The following is a 6000-nucleotide window of genomic DNA, read 5'->3' on the forward strand; positions in this document are numbered from 1 at the left end:
ATCCAGTCAGTCAGACCAGTGATTACTGTATTAACTCAGATCCCAGTCAGACCAGTGATTACTGTATTAACTCCCAGATCCAGTCAGTCAGACCAGTGATTACTGTATTAACAGATCCAGAGTCAGACCAGTGATTACTGTATTAATCAACCAGTCAGACCAGTGATTACTGTATTAACTCAGATCCACACGCCAGTTATTATTACTGTCAGATCCAGTCAGCACCAGTGATTACTGTATTAACTCAGATCCACACATCAGACCAGTGATTACTGCATTAACTCAGATCCAGCCACGCCAGACCAGTGATTACTGTATTAACTCAGATCCAGTCACATCAGACCAGTGATTGCTGTATTAACTCAGATCCAGTCACGTCAGACCAGTGATTGTTTTATTAACTCAGGATTCAGACCAGTGTATTAACTCAGATCCAGTCAGTCAGTGATTACTGTATTAACTCAGATCCAGTCACTTAGACCAAAGTGATTACTCATTAACTCATATCCAGTCCAGTCAGACCAGTGATTACTGTATTAACTCAGATCCAGTCAGATCCAGACCAGTGATTACTGTATTAACTCAGATCCAGTCAGTCAGACCAGTGATTACTGTATTAACTCAGATCCAGTCACCAGACCAGTGATTACTGTATTAAACTTCAGATCAGACCAGTGATTACTGTATTAACAGATCCAGTCAGTCAGACCAGTGATTACTGTATTAACTCAGATCCAGTCATCAGACCAGTGATTACTGTATTAACTCAGATCCAGTCAGTCAGACCAGTGATTAATGTATTAACTCAGATCCAGTCACATCAGACCAGTGATTACTGTATTAACTCAGATCCAGTCAGTCAGACCAGTGATTACTGTATTAACTCAGATCCAGTCAGTCAGACCAGTGATTAATGTATTAACTCAGATCCAGTCACATCAGACCAGTGATTACTGTATTAACTCAGATCCCAGTCAGACCAGTGATTACTGTATTAACTCAGATCCAGTCAGTCAGACCAGTGATTACTGTATTAACTCAGATCCAGTCAGTCCAGACCAGTGATTACTGTATTAACTCAGATCCAGTCAGTCAGACCAGTGATTACTGTATTAACTCAGATCCAGTCAGTCAGACCAGTGATTACTGTATTAACTCAGATCCAGTCACGCCAGACCAGTGATTACTGTATTAACTCAGATCCAGTCACATCAGACCAGTGATTACTGTATTAACTTCAGATCCAGTCACGTCAGACCAGTGATTACTGTTCAGATCCAGTCACATCAGACCAGTGATTAATGTACAACTCAGATCCAGTCACGCTGACCAGTGATTACTGTATTAACTCAGATCAGTCATTAACTCAGATCCAGTGATTACTGGATTACTGTTCCAGATCCAGTCACGTCAGACCAGTGATTACTGTATTAACTCAGATCCAGTCACATCAGACCAGTGATTAATGTATTAACTCAGAGACCAGTGATCACTGCATAATCAGACCAGTGATTTACCAGTGATTACTGTAACTCAGATCTGTGTCAGTCAGACCAGTGATTACTCTATTAACTCAGATCCAGTCAGACCAGTGATTCAGATCCAGTCACACTGTGACATTGCATAATCTCAGATCCAGTCACGCCAGACCAATGATTACTCTATTAACTCAGATCCAGTCAGTCAGACCAGTGATTACTGTATTAACTCAGATCCAGTCAGTCAGACCAGTGATTACTGTATTAACTCAGATCCAGTCACATCAGACCAGTGATTACTGTATTAACTCAGATCCAGTCAGTCAGACCAGTGATTACTGTAATAACTCAGATCCAGTCACATCAGACCAGTGATTACTGTGAGCTAACTCAGATCCAGTCACATCAGACCAGTGATTACTGTATTAACTCAGATCCAGTCGAGGTCAGACCAGTGATTACTGTATTAACTCAGATCCAGTCACATCAGACCAGTGATTACTGTATTAACTCAGATCCAGTCAGTCAGACCATTGATTACTGTATTAACTCAGATCCAGTCAGTCAGACCAGTGATTACTGTATTTAACTCCAGATCCAGTCAGTCAGATCAGTGATTACTGTATTAACTCAGATCCAGTCAGTCAGACCAGTGATTAATGTTAACTCCAGATCCAGTCAGTCAGACCAGTGATTACTGTATTAACTCCAGATCCAGTCAGTCAGACCAGTGATTACTGTATTAACTCAGATCCAGTCACATCAGACCAGTGATTACTGTATTAACTCCAGATCCAGTCAGTCAGACCAGTGATTACCTGTATTAACTCCAGATCCAGTCAGTCAGACCAGTGATTACTGTATTAACTCAGATCCAGTCACGTCAGACCAGTGATTACTGTATTAACTCAGATCCAGTCAGCCAGACCAGTGATTACTGTATTAACTCAGATCCAGTCACATCAGACCAGTGATTAATGTATTAACTCCAGATCCAGTCACGTCAGACCAGTGATTACTGTATTAACTCAGATCCAGTCACATCAGACCAGTGATTAATGTATTAACTCATATCCAGTCAGTCAGACCAGTGATTACTTACTCCAGTATTAACTCAATTCAGTCAGTCAGACCAGTGATTACTCTATTAACTCAGATCCAGTCAGACCAGTGATTACTGTACAACTCAGATCCAGTCACTTCAGACCAGTGATTACTCTATTAACAGATCAGTCAGTCCAGTCAGTCAGACCAGTCAGATCCAGTCACAATGTATTAACTTTCAGATCCAGTCACATCAGACCAGTGATTACTGTATTATCCACGTCAGACCAGTGATCCAGTCAGACCAGTGATTACTGTATTAACTCAGATCCAGTCAGTCAGACCAGTGATTACTGTATTAACTCAGATCCAGTCAGACCAGTGATTCAGACCTGATTATTAACTCAGATCCAGTCACATCAGACCAGTGATTACTGTATTAACTCAGATCCAGTCAGTCAGACCAGTGATTAATATTAACTCAGATCCAGTCACGTCAGACCAGCTATTACTGTACAATCATCCAGTCACGCCAGACCAGTGATTACTGTATAACTCAGATCCAGTCACACTGCACCAGTGACAATGTATTAACTCAGATCCAGTCACGCTGCACCAGTGGACATTGTAGATAACTCTGATCCAGCCGTACCAGTGGACACGGCATAACTCAGATCCAGCTCGCATCAGTGACATTGCATAACTTCGTATCCAGTCACTTGCGCTGTAGTGACACAGAGCACCAGATCTAGCCGTCAGACCAGTGACACAATCAGATCCAGTCAGTCAGACCAGTGATTACTGTATTAACTCAGATCCAGTCAGTCAGACCAGTGATTACTGTATTAACTCAGATCCAGTCAGTCAGACCAGTGATTACTGTATTAACTCAGATCCAGTCAGTCAGACCAGTGATTACTGTATTAACTCAGATCCAGTCAGTCAGACCAGTGATTACTGTATTAACTCAGATCCAGTCACGTCAGACCAGTGATTACTGTATTAACTCAGATCCAGTCACGTCAGACCAGTGATTACTGTATTAACTCAGATCCAGTCACGTCAGACCAGTGATTACTGTATTAACTCAGATCCAGTCACGTCAGACCAGTGATTACTGTATTAACTCAGATCCAGTCACATCAGACCAGTGATTAATGTATTAACTCAGATCCAGTCACGTCAGACCAGTGATTACTGTATTAACTCAGATCCAGTCAGTCAGACCAGTGATTACTGTATTAACTCAGATCCAGTCAGTCAGACCAGTGATTACTGTATTAACTCAGATCCAGTCAGTCAGACCAGTGATTACTGTATTAACTCAGATCCAGTCAGTCAGACCAGTGATTACTGTATTAACTCAGATCCAGTCAGTCAGACCAGTGATTACTGTATTAACTCAGATCCAGTCAGTCAGACCAGTGATTACTGTATTAACTCAGATCCAGTCAGTCAGACCAGTGATTACTGTATTAACTCAGATCCAGTCAGTCAGACCAGTGATTACTGTATTAACTCAGATCCAGTCAGTCAGACCAGTGATTACTGTATTAACTCAGATCCAGTCACGTCAGACCAGTAATTGCTGTCTTTTCAGAGTTCTTGTGAATGTTCCCTCAAAAAAATGTAGTCACTGAGCAAATCTCAGGTCTGCTGAGCGCAACCTTGAACGTTGTCAAAATTCTGTGCAATTTCCGGCAAGCATCTACTGTGATAAATGTAGGGCTTGACATTAACCTGCTTATCCACTTGTCCTTCAGACAAGGTGGTGACTGAACATGTTGTTGTGTTGTTTGATGCAAGAAAACACTTTACAAATTAAAACATTAAATTCATCATTATTCCCATGCCATTATTACAGAGAATCATAAAAAAGTGTGCTACCCTCTGCCTATTGGCTACTTAGCTTTTTCAAGCCTGTCTCAAAATACAACACTGCCCCTTTAAGACAAAAAAGCCCTGTACCTGACTCACTTTTCAAAGATGTCTAGAAATGCACACATTTTGTGCTCTTGTAAGACGTAATCACTCTCCCATTGCTGACTACAAATGATCTACATGTTCAAATGTGCACTCTGGTAAGAACTCACAACCTAGCATAGGATATGAACACATGTACAAATGTGCACTCGTTGCTACATGTAGCTCTCGCTTTGATCTCAAAACAAACTCATCTACTCACCACTGCTCATGCTGTAAACACAGTCCAGTTCAAGTGAGTGGCACAGATCCATATAGGGCAATAGTCTATTTGAATATAGGTCCTACTGCTGCTCTGATTGGTTATGGCGCACCGGTCTGTGTAGAGTACAGGCCTAAGTCGTGCCTGTCAGTGTAATAGAATCCTACTCCAATGCATTCTGCCTACATCAAATCTTTTGCATAGTTAGTTTGGCATACTACGTCTTGCATAGTTTGTTTTGTTTCGGTATGTTGCATTGAAAGTGGCTAATATTGCTTTCAATCGATCACAATTCCCACAGTAAAGGGAAACGTTGATAGTGTGAAATAACTGGGAAACTAGACAGTTGAGTTAAGTTCAATCCTGTGATTCTCTGCGCTGGCTGATATTTATTCTGCTCAGCAGTCCCGGGGAGGGAACATTGGTCCTAGTCTCACCGAGTCTCACTCTATTCACTCTCTCTCCTCCGTTAGGTATTGCCTATCTGGGAGGGGCGTGCAGCTCCAAGAGGAAGTGTGTTCTGGCCGAGGACAACGGACTCAACCTGGCCTTCACCATAGCCCACGAGCTGGGACACAAGTACGTCTGTCTGTGTAAATGAGCACTTGTCTATCCTGAGCAAAAGCAGTGAATCGTCAAGTTTTTCCTAGGTAGAGATCTAGGATCCCCTCCCCAACCTAACCCTAACCTTAACCATTAGTGGGGAAAATGCCAAACTGACCCAAGATCAGCATCTTGGGGTAACTTCACCCTCCTCAGTTTAACAATGGAAGGCATCGTTTCGTCAGACTCCATCTTGATTGGATGAAAGTTTCAGCCTCTTTTTAAGTGTTTTTGTACTGGATAACTTCACCGTTTGAGGTATCCATGGGCACAACTCTTTGTATCTCTCTGTATCCATAGTTAAGATAAAAATACGAGAGCAGTTTTAGAGTTTCATAAATAGATAATTCCATGTCAATGAACCACTATTATCATCATTATTGTGGATTTCTTTCCTAAGTGAAAGTGTAATTACATAGTTTTTGACAGTAGCCATTATAGGCAGTACTGTAAGGTTCTGTTCCCAGGTACTTCAGTCTTTGACTGCCTCCCAAATGGCACCCCATTCCCCATATAGTGCATTAATGTTGACCAGAGCCCTATGAGCCCATTTTGGGATAGGTTGCCATTTGGGATGCAGTCTTTCTCTGGTATAATCAGTTGCATTGTTCCTTCTTCTCTAGCCACACAGACTTGAGTTCAGCGTCATCATTTCTTCACTCAAGACAGGATAGAACAGTATGTGTGTTT

At 41.8% G+C, this 6000-nt stretch overlaps 1 protein-coding gene across 1 annotated transcript in view; it reads left to right on the forward strand.

Annotated features, from left to right (window-relative positions):
• LOC124034997 (A disintegrin and metalloproteinase with thrombospondin motifs 17-like) overlaps window positions 1–5287 on the forward strand; it is a 99133-nt gene extending 93846 nt beyond the window's left edge. Inside the window, exon 8 of the mRNA XM_046348381.1 lies at window positions 5181–5287. The gene's annotated coding sequence lies outside the window, so the exon portion shown is untranslated. The remainder of the gene's footprint in view (window positions 1–5180) is intronic.
• The last annotated feature ends 713 nt before the right edge of the window (window positions 5288–6000 follow it).

The sequence above is a fragment of the Oncorhynchus gorbuscha genome, linkage group LG05 (assembly GCF_021184085.1).
Source record: "Oncorhynchus gorbuscha isolate QuinsamMale2020 ecotype Even-year linkage group LG05, OgorEven_v1.0, whole genome shotgun sequence".
NCBI classification, from domain to species: Eukaryota; Metazoa; Chordata; class Actinopteri; order Salmoniformes; family Salmonidae; genus Oncorhynchus; species Oncorhynchus gorbuscha.